Consider the following 11,301-nt stretch of genomic DNA (forward strand, 5'->3'; position numbering starts at 1 on the left):
GTTTAAAAAAATGGTTGGAACAAAAGAGGTGACTTGAAGAGACTCCTGCTGGCCAAATCTGAAACTATCTGAGAACCAAAAGCAAAGCAAAACAAGAGAAGAAAATATTGAATTATAAACCACTAAAAAAAATAGGAATCCATCAGTCCATAATGAATTTCCTATATAATAAAGAGGTGATATTCAAATTAACCCTCATAAGATGGCTGCCTACAACCAGGCCAGCAGGGGAATTAATGAAGGACCACCAAACAACTGAACAAGCAGGCTGTGTGGGGCAACCAGGCCAGCAGGGGGGTTAGTGAGGGACAACCAAACAACTGAAAAGCAGGCTGTATGGGGCAACCAGGCCAGCAGGCAGGGCAGTTGAGGGCAACTGGGCCATCAGTGAGGGCCAGTAAGGGGTGACCAGACTGGCAGGGGGGCAGTTAGGGGTGACCAGGCCAGCAGGGGCAATTAGGCTGGCAGGGGTGAAGTGAGGGGTGACCAAGCAGGCAGGGTGGGGCAGTTAGGGCCAACCAGGCTGCCAAAGAGGGCAGTTGGGGGCAGCCATGATGGCAGGCAGGGCAGTAAGGGGTGACCAGGCTGGTAGGGTGGCTGTTAGGGGCAACCAGTTCAGCAGAGGGGGGCAGTTGGGGGTGAACAGGCTGGCAGGGGGGCACTAAGGGTGACCAGGCTGGCAATTGGTGCAGTTGGGAGCAAACAGGCCAGTAGGGGCAGCAGTTGGGGGCAACCAAGCCAGCAGAGAGGGGCAGTTAGGGCCAACCAGGCTGGCAAAGAGGGGCAGTTGGGGGCAACCATGATGGCAGGCAGGGCAGTAAGGGGTGACCAGGCTGGCAGGGTGGCTGTTAGGGGCAACCACTTCAGCAGAGGGGGGCAATTGGGGGCAACCAGGCTGGCAAGGGGGCAATAAGGGGTGACCAGGCTGAGCTGGTGGGGGGTGCAGTTGGGGTGGGACGCTTGGGGACAACCAGGCTGGCATAGGGGGGCAGTTGGAAGTGACCAGGACAGCAGGGGGGCACTAAAGGGTAATCAGGTTGGTTTGGGGTGCAGTTGGGAGTGAACAGGCCAGACTGGGGGACAGTTGGGGGGGGGTGATTAGACTGGCGGGGGCAGTGAGGTATGACTAGGCCAGTGGGGGCAGCAGTTGGGGGTGATCAGGCCGGTAGGGGGGGGGGGCAGTGAGGGGTAACCAGGCCAGCAAGGTAGGGGGGAGTTGGGAGCAAACAGGCCACCAGAGAGGGCAGTGGAGGCGATTAGGCTGGGAGGGTGCAGTTGGAGCAACCAGGATGTGGAGGGGGTGGGTATAGTTGGAGCAGTCGGGCCAGCACAGGGAACAGTTGGGGGCAATTAGGTTAGCAGGAGGGGAAGTGAAGGGCAACTAGGCCAGTAGGGGCAGCAGTTGGGGGTGACCAGACTGGCAAGTGGGGGCACTTGGGGCCCACTAGGTTGGCAGGGGGCACCAAGGGGTGACCAGGCAGGCAGGAGGGGCAATTAGGAGCAACCAGGCCAGCAGAGGGGGGAAGTTGGGAGCGACCAGGCTGGCAGGAGGGGGCATGAGGGGCGACTAGGCCAGCAGGGGCAGCAGTTGGGAGTGACCAGGCAGGCATGGTGGGGCAGTTAGGGGCAACCAGGCTGGTAGTGGGGGGCAGTTGAGGTCAACCAGGCCAGCAAAGGGGGCACTAAGAGGTACCAGGCTGGCAGTGGGTGCAGTTGGGAGTGAACAGGCTGGCAGGGAGGCAGTTTGGGTGATTAGGCTGGCATGGGGGGGGGTGGTGAGAGGTGACTAGGTCAGGAGGAGCAGCAGTTGGGAGTGACCAGGCTGGCGGGGCTGGGGGGCAGTTAGGGGCAACCAGGCCGGCAGAGGCGGGGGGCAGTTTGGGATGGGATGACCAGCTGGCAGGAGGGACTGTAAGGGATGTCCAGACTGACAGGGGGGACAGTTAGGGGTGACCAGGCTGACAGGGAGTGACAATTATGGGCAACCAGGCCAGCAGAGGGGGGCAGTTGGGGGAAACCAGGTCAGCATGGATGTGCAGATGGGGGTGACGAGGCAGCAGGGTGTACAGTTCAGGGTGATTAGGCTGGCAGAGGGGGCAGTGAGGGGCAACTAGGCTCATGGGGGGGGGTGTTGGGGGCAATCAGGCAGGCATGCAGAGATGGTTAGGGGTGATCAGGCTGGTAAGCAGAGTGGTTAGGGATGATCGGCAGGCAGGCAGGTGAGCAGTTAGGAGTCAGTGATCCCAAATTGTAAGAGGGATGTCCGACTGCCAATTTAGGCCCAATCCCCAAGATCAGGCCTAAATCAGCAGTTAGACATCCCCCAAGGAATCCTAGATTGGTGAGGGTGCAAGCTGGGCTTAGGGGACCCTCTTCCCACCCTCATCCCCACACATGAATTTCATGCACTGGGCCTTTAGTAGATAAATAAAAATAGATCACTGTGGGAGAATCCAAGATGGCTGCACAGGTAAACACCTAGCCGCAGCCGCACACAACAATTTCAATAAAATACAACTAAAATATAAAATGGACATTACCCAGAACTACAGGAAAGTCGACTGACTGGAAATTCTTCAACGAGAAGCAAGGAAAAAAAACAGAAGGAAGAGCGGAGGAGCTGTAAAAGCCTAAAGTACGGAGACACGCGGCGCGCGCGGAGAGAACGGAGCCAGAGAGGAGGGGAAGGCTGAGTGCCTGGCTGGCATTCCCTACCAGGAAGGAGATAAAAGCTCCGACTGTGCTGAACCCCAGTTCTAGGCCAGACCCCAGAGACCCAGGCTCAGAGGGAGCTGGGCTGCAAGGCGGAACCCCAGGGGAGCGGCGAAAGGAGGTCCCGGATGTGCACACATTGTGCGCATAGAAGGGACGGTTGGCTGTGCCGCGGGATTGCCCTGGCGGGAAGGAGACAGGGCTCCAGACTGCTCTGAACGCCACCTCGAACTCCACTTCCAACTGAACTGAACCCCAATACCGGGCTCATTGGGGGAGAGCATAGACTGTTTGGTAGCAGGAGAAAATCGAGGGCACCTTTCTCTCAGAGGTGCTTGCAGCAAGTACTGAAGGACCCTAAGGAATTCTGAGACTCAGGAGCCGCATAGGGTGTGGCTGATGGAAGCCAAGCCTGTAGGCTCCACCCTGAAACTCTGCCCCATCAGGGAAGCTGCGAAAATGCTGAGACAACGAAATAGAACACAAACGAAAGAAATGGACGACAAAAAGCGACTGGATGTAGAGTTCAAAACCACACTTATAAGGTTGTTCAAGAATCTCCTAGAAAAGGCCGATAAAATAAACGAGACCTATGAGGATATGAAAAGGGATCAACTAGAAATAATAAGGGATCAACAAGAAGTAATAAGGGATCAACAAGAAACAAAGAATACATTGTCTGAAATAAAAAATATTATACAGAGTCCTAAAAACAGAATGAAAGATCGCAAGAATTAAGTCAAAGATTTGGAACATAAAGAGCCAGAAGACACTCCTCCACAGAAGCAAAAAGGCAAGAGAATCCAGAAAATTGAAGATAATGTAAAAAACCTCTGGGACAACTTCAAGCGAACCAACATCAGAATTATGGGGGTCCCAGAAGATGAGAGAGAGCAAGATATCGAAAACATACTGAAAGAAATAGTGACAGAAAACTTCCCCCACCTGGTGAAAGAATTAGACTTACAAGTCCAGGAAGCGCACAGAACTCCAAACAAAAAGAATCCAAAGAAGACCACACCAAGACAAATCATAATTAAAATTCCAAGAGCAAAAGACAAAGAGAGAATATTAAAAGCAGCAAGAGCAAAGCAGGTAGTTACCTATAAAGGAGCACCCATACAATTGTCAGCTGATTTCTCAACAGAAACCATGCAGGCCAGACGGGAATGGCAAGAAATATTCAAGGTGATGAATAGTAAGAACCTACAGCCAAAAATAATCATAGCAAAGCTATCACTCAGAATCGAAGGCCAGATAAAGAGCTTCACTAACAACAACAACAAAAAAGCTAAAGGAGTTCATCACCGCCAAACCAGAATTATATGAATTGCTGAAGGAGATTCTTTTGGAAGAGAAAGTAAATAAAGATAAAAATTATGAACAACAAATACGTAACTATCAACAAGTGAATCTAAAAGCCAAGGAAATTTAAAAAAAAATCTGATGAACAATATTAACTGTTGAATATAATAGAATCAGAGGTATGGAAGGGGAGTGAACTGACGATTTTGGGGTAAGGGGAGAGGGGAAGGTGGGAAGAGACTGAACATAAACTGTGCACCTATGGATGAGAACAATGGTGGGTGGGGAAGGGGCGGAGGGTGGGGTGGGACCCTGGTGGAGAACAATGGAAGGGGGGGAAAGAAGAGGAAAATTTGTAATAATATGAACAATAAAGATTTATTTTTTTAAAAAAATAGATCACTGTGTGAGAAGAGAGGCGGGGCAGACTGATAAAAGAGGAAAATGTGTTTTTGCAATCATACTAAAGCTAGAATCTAAAACAGCAATTATCTTGGTAAAGATTTTATGAGGACAATAATATCTGCTAAATATCAGATGTTTTGTTAGGAACAGGATATTTATATGATCTTAAAGTATGTCTACAAAGATTACTTATGAGCTGGGAGAAAATAGTAACTATCCATGGAGGAAACAGGAAACACTATGGCCAGGTATGCAAAGTATTAATTTGTTGCCTCCTACCTCCAAATTCACCCTTCCTTTCCCTTTCTTGCTACACTGAACAAAGCCAGGACCCTAAGAACTCCATTTCTCTTTTGCAAGCTAGCCAACAGGGACCTCTGGTGGGGTGGCAAGGCTAGAGGAGACCATTTGTGTCTTGGTCTGGCATGGGTTACTGCAGTTTTCTCCACAGCAGGGTTCTCTACTCCTGCAGCTCGGTGGCAGGCACTTCCAGTGAATTATTCTGCTGCACAGGGCAGGCAGCCATTCCTTTGAGTTTCCATCCAAGTTCCTTACCTACCCTCTCTTCCCTTGACCCTCAGGGTGGTTGCTGTTTTCTACTAAGCTGCTTTAGAGCTCTCTCTCTCTATTTCTCTATCTCTATCTCTATCTCTATCTCGATCTCGATCTCGATCTCGATCTCGATCTCTATCTCTCTCCCCTTTTAGTAGTTAACCAATCTTTATGCAATTAACAATACACTTATATTAATACAAGAGGCCAGGGGCACGAAATTTATGCACAGGGTGGGGGTGGTCCCTCAGCCCAGCCTGCACCCTCTATAATCTGGGATCCCTCTCACAATCCAGGACTGCTGGCTCCCAACTACTCGCCTGCCTGCATTCCTGATTGCCCCTAACCACTTCTGCCTGCCAGCCTGATCACCTCCTAACCACTCCCATGCCAGCCTGATTGATGTCTAACTGATCCCCTGCCAGTCTGTTTGCCCCAACTTCCTTCTCTGCCAGCCTGGTCACCCCTAACTGCCCTCCCCTGCTGGCCATCTTGTGGTGGCCATCTTGTGTCCACATGGGGCAGCCATTTTTGATCACATAGGGGATCAAAAACGGCTGTTGGAGTGATGGTCAATCTGCATATTACTCTTTTATTAGATAGGATAGAGGCCTGGTGCATGGGTGGGGGCCAGCTTGTTTGCCCTGAAGGGTGTCCCGGATCAGGGTGGGGGTTCCCTTGGGGTGTGGGGCAGCCTGGGTGAGGGGCCTGTGGTGGTTTACAGGCCAGCCACGTCCCCCTGCAAGCCAAGCAAAGGCCCTGGTATTTGGGGTTTATCTTCTACAATTGAAACTTTGTAGCCTAGAGTGGGGCCAAGCCTCCTGCTCTCTCCATGGTGGCAGCCATTTCTGTTGGAATTTATGTATCTTCTATAATTGAAAGTTTATAGCCTTAAGCAGAGGCCTGGGCTGGCCAGGGTGTGTGGAAAGTTTGGCTTCCTCCATTGCCAGGGGCAACCTAGCCTCCTGCTCTTCCAGCTCAGTGGCTGCTATCATTTCTGTTGGAATTTATTTATCTTCTATAATTGAAACTTTGTTTCCTTGAGTGCAGGCCTGGGCCCGCTAGGGTGTGCAGAAAGCTTGGCTTCCTCCATGGCCGGGGAAACCCAAGCCTCCTTCCTGCTGTCTGTGGCCGCAACCATCTTGGTTGGGGTTAATCTGCATACTCGCTTTGATTGGCTGGTGGGCAAGGCTTGTGGGTATAGCAAAGTGATAGTTAATTTGCATATTACTCTTTTACTAGGTAGGACTAGAGGCCTGATGCACAGAGTTAGTGCAAGGGACTCAGTCTCTGCCCGCAATCACAGCCTGGGGGCCTCTACCACCTCTGCCTCAACCCCTGCTACCCCGGCTTTGACTGGAAGGACATCCAGTCTAATTAGCATATTATGCTTTTCTTATTATAGATTTTCCTCTTACTGGTCCCTCAATGATATACCAAGGTGATCTAAATGAACAAAGGGCAGATGATATTGTAACCTCTTGATGTGACTGATGCCTGCCCCAAGAGGATGGGACACAGGTAGTATTCCAGCCACCTGGAATGCAAATCCTACTCTAATTCAATTAGAGGAGATAATCTCCAAATATATTTTATTTAAAAAAGGGACTATGTTTTTCCCAAATGTCTACCTTAGCTATTTTTAAAAATAAATCTTTATTGCTCAGATTATTGCAATTGTTTCTTTTTCCTCCCATAGCTCCCTTCCACCCAGTTCCCGCCCCACCCTCTGCCCTTACCTCCCCACCCCACCCCCGCCATTGTCCTCATCCATAGGTGTACTAATTTTGTCATCTCTTCCTGCACCCCTCACACCCTTTTCCCCGATAATTATCAATCCACTCCCTTTCTTTGCCCCTGATTCTATTATATTTGCCATTTTATTCTGTTCCTTAGATTTTTAATTCACTTGATTTTTAGATTCACTTGTTGATATATATGTATTTGTTTATCATAATTTTTATCTTTTTTCTTCTTCTTTCTCTTTTTAAAGAATACCTTTCAGCATTTCATATAATATTGGTTTGGTGGTGATGAACTCCTTTAGCTTTTTCTTATCTGTGAAGCTCTTTATCTGCCCTTCAATTCTGAATGATAACTTTGCTGGATACAGTAATCTTGGTTGTAGGTTCTTGCTATTCATCACTTTGAATATTTCTTGCCACTCCCTTCTGGCCTGCATAGTTTCTGTTGAGAAATCAGCTGATAGTCATATCGGTGCTCCCTTATAGGTAACCAACTGCTTTTCTCTTGCTGCTTGTAAGATTCTCTCTTTGCATTTTGCCTTGGCATTTTAATAATGATATGTCCTGGTGTGTTCCTCTTTGGATTCTTCTTGTTTGGGGTTCTGTGTGCTTCCTGTCCTTGTAACTCTATTTCTTTCACCAGGTGGGGGAAGTTTTCTGACATTATTTCTTCAAATAGGTTTTCAGTATCTTGCACTCTCTCTTCTTCTGGCACCCCCATAATTCTGATGTTGCTATGCTTGAAGTTGTCCCAGAGGCTCCTTATACTATTGTCAACTTTCTGGATTCTCTTTTCTCCTTGCTTCTCCAGAGGAGTGTCCTTTGTTTCTTTGTATTCCAAATCTTTGATTTGATTCGTGTGTTCCTCCAGTCTGCTGTTGGATCTCTGTATAATATTTTTTTTATTTTAGTCAGCTTATGTTTAATTTCTAGTTGGGTCTTATTAAATTTATCGGCCTTTTCTAGGAAATTCTTGAAAAACCTTATAACTGTGGTTTTGAACTCTATATCCAGTCTTTTATTCTCCTCCATCTCTTTCGTTTGAGATCTATTTCCTTGTCTCAGCATTTTCACTGCTTCCCAGAATTGGTAGGATGGCTTTGTGTTTGGTGTTCTAAATGGCCCAGTGGGTCAGCCTCCCCAGTTACCTGAGGTAGACACTCTTGATGCTCCCCTTTGTGGACTGCATGTACAGCCTTGTTGTAGTTAAGTCTTGATTGTTGTTGGTATCACTTGGAAAATTGACCTCCAGGCCCATTGGATGTGAGTATTAGCTGTGTCTACTCAGGGATACCTTCTGTATTAGAGACAGTCTTATAGGATCAGACTTACAAAATTGCAAAAGCCTCTGTGCTCAGCTTGGATGGGACAGAGTCTCGGGACAGAGTCTCAGGGCTGAGCTGACAGTCTTGGCTTCCCGTCAGCCCTTGTGCGCTCACCTGAGTTTTCGCTCTGCCTTCCACAGCTTCCCTGAGTTTCCGCCTGACCATCCTGATTCCCCATGCAAGAGTGTGGGTGCCCCAGGGGCTCACCCAGAATTGGGTTGGGTCTCTGTAGTCTGGAGCTTCTGATTCCTTTCGCTATGGAGACTGTGGCAACCTCCGTGGTCAGACCTCTCTGCATGCAATCACTCGCGCACGACTGTAGACCCTGCCTGCTACGGCTCCTGGCTCCCCCAGTCTCCCAGTCTCTGAGTCTCTGGGTGCCTTTCTCTACACTCCAGACTCCACCCTTATGAGCCTGAGTCCACGGGGTTTCAGCCGGGGTTGGGGTTCAGTGCAATTGGAGACTTCCTTTCCCCTCCTGCCAGCCAGGCATTCGGCCACACTTCCTCTCTGCACACGAGTGTCTCCCTACTTCAGCGCTTAGCGGCTCCCAATCCAATCCGTGAGCCTCTCTCCTTTCTAGTTGTAGATTTCCCACTCCGCCAGCTTTCCTGTGTTTTTGGATGATGTCCGTTCTGTCTTTTAGTTGTTGTTTTGAAATTGTTTTGCGAGGCGGCAGCTTAGGTGCTTACCTAGGCCGCCATCTTGGTTTCTCTTTCTACCTTAGCTATTTTTAATTGCTATGCTACAAAAAAATTTTAAATATGCAATTCCTGATTATTTAGTCAAGAGCATTAACCTCTCTTCCCTTAATTGTCAAATAAAAAATGACAACAGCCAATACAACAATAGCCATCTGGTATGAATGAATCCAAATTATGCTTTTTTTTGGTCAGAACAGCAAAAAATATAGTATATTTTTTGGTGTGCCAGAGAATTTTAGTAATTAGTTTATGTGTGCTATGAGATGAAAGAGGTTGAAAATCATTGGTCTATGTCATAAGGGACAAAACTATGGAAATGCTCCAGACTAAAGAAGAACAAAGAGCCATGACAACTAATCCAGAAGTGAAGGCAAAAAAAAAAAAAAAAAAAAAATGCTATAAAGGACTTTATACATTAATTGGAATAGGAAGGGTAAAGTATTGTATTAGTGTTAAATGTACTAAATTTGATAACTATACCATAGTTATTAGGGACTATTTTTAGGAAATACCTACTCAAATATCGATAGTAGGGATAAAGCATCATGAGATATGTGCAAAGAGAGACTGAGAGCACATGTAAGATCACAAATAACAAAATCAAATGAGGCAAAATGTTAATAGGTGAATCTAAGAAAAAGCAATTCAAGTTTTATATACACGATTCTTATTCTTGCAACTTTTCTGTAAGTTTGAAGTTATTTCCAAAGAAAATTAACTTTTTCAAAAGGCAATACGATATAGCAATGGTTCTCAGCCTTCATTGCATCTGGAAGTACCCAGACATCTGCAGTTCTCCGTTTCCCAGATGACTCCAAAGTACAGACAAGGGTAGGAAACACTGACACAATGGGAGAGCTCAATCATTAAATTCAGACACAGCAAGTAGCTCTTCTACCCTCTGAAGAATAAGCACTGAAGGACAGGGAGTCAGAGTAATAAAGACTCCCAGTCTTAGCTCTGTGTGGAATGGCAGAAACTCTGGAGACATTAATCAGATAGAAGTTGAATTTGTATGGAACTGGCCAACATGGACAGATTCCCATTCAGTGGTTCCCAAACAATGGAAAAAAGACATTTCCAGTACGATGCTAGGAATTATGCACAACATAAAGCTGACAGAAACTAGAATGGTTTAACAGGCCCCAAAGTAACCATCTCTCATCTTTTTTGGCTTCACTGATAACATGGTCTATTTCAGTATGTAACTTTCAGAGCACAATGGAGGTAGCTGCTCTCTCACCAGGCAAGCAAAGAAGAATCAGTAAAGGAGGGATGTATGGAATTAGTCTCTTGAACAACTTTAAGGAGTGAGCTAGCAATTGGCACATTTTCCCAAAGCACTTTCCTTCTCTAAAGGCTCAGTTCTGTCATGCAGAAATAACTGAGGGCTATCAACATCATAGTCCAAATACTGCTCACCTCAGCTCCACCCTGTGAGAGGATAGCCATGAAATGGTACATAATGAAACCTGGACGGGGGAGGGGGGGGAACAGGGCTGGGTGCAGAAAGTGGCTGTAAAAGATCAAAAGATAAGCAAAACATTCTTACCCACTGTGCAAGAGGTGGGATGGGTTAGTGGAACATATGAAATCTCCTATAGTTCTCAGAAATCATGAAAGTTTTAACTTCCACTCTGTCAATAGGAGTTAGAACAGGAGTTAGTTTGTTCTCCTCTCCTTTCTCACATCTTCTCCATTTTTCAGGCAGGACAAACTTGCGTGATATTTCAGTATCTCAAAACTGATAGGTCCAAACTGAATTTGAACTCATGCCCCTAGATGTGGTCCTTTCTTGCTCCCTACCTCTTGTGACCAATTCTGTTTTCTCAGTTGGCTGAACCAAAAACCTGGGATTCAACCTATACACCTTCCTTCCACTCCTTTCTCCCCCCCCCCCCCACATCCAACTAGTAATAAAATTCTGCCATTCTTCCTCAAATTCCCCAAACCCAGCCCCTCACTAGCTCCACCAGTAGTGCCCTACTCCATGCTCTTCAGCTCTCTCCTGAATCATCCAATCCAACTCCCTGAAGCCCAGTCATATCCCCTCCAATTTGTCCTCCCCACCACAGCCATAGACAAGGGGGTCTCTAAAACAGGTCCACTCATATCACATGACTGCCTCCACCCATAAGTAAAATCTGACTCTCAATGTCATGTAAGACTCTGGAGGACCCAGCCTTTGCCACTTCAACTTCTTTTCCCAGCCTTGTATTTTAAAATCCAGGCACAAGGATACTGGTAGCTCCCTATACATTCTATCCCACTTCGCACTCCTGGTACCTCCTCCCAAAAGCCTATCCAGCTACTGGGCTTGGCCTCTTCTCTAGGAAGTTGCCCTGACTTATCTAGGTACCTCATTTAGGTTTCCATTCTTTTGTCACTACAAACACTGTATTGTATGAAAATTATCTGCTTAGGTGTATGGCTACTACACTAGGGCTCCACATACCTCGAAGGCAAGGACAGCATAATGATTGTACCCCCAGCACCATGCACAAGTAGATTCTCCATATTTGTGAGATATAAGGAACTGAAAAGCATCTGTGC

Source organism: Pipistrellus hanaki, assembly GCF_964339955.1.
Source record: "Pipistrellus hanaki genome assembly, chromosome: 1".
Classification (NCBI taxonomy): Eukaryota; Metazoa; Chordata; class Mammalia; order Chiroptera; family Vespertilionidae; genus Pipistrellus; species Pipistrellus hanaki.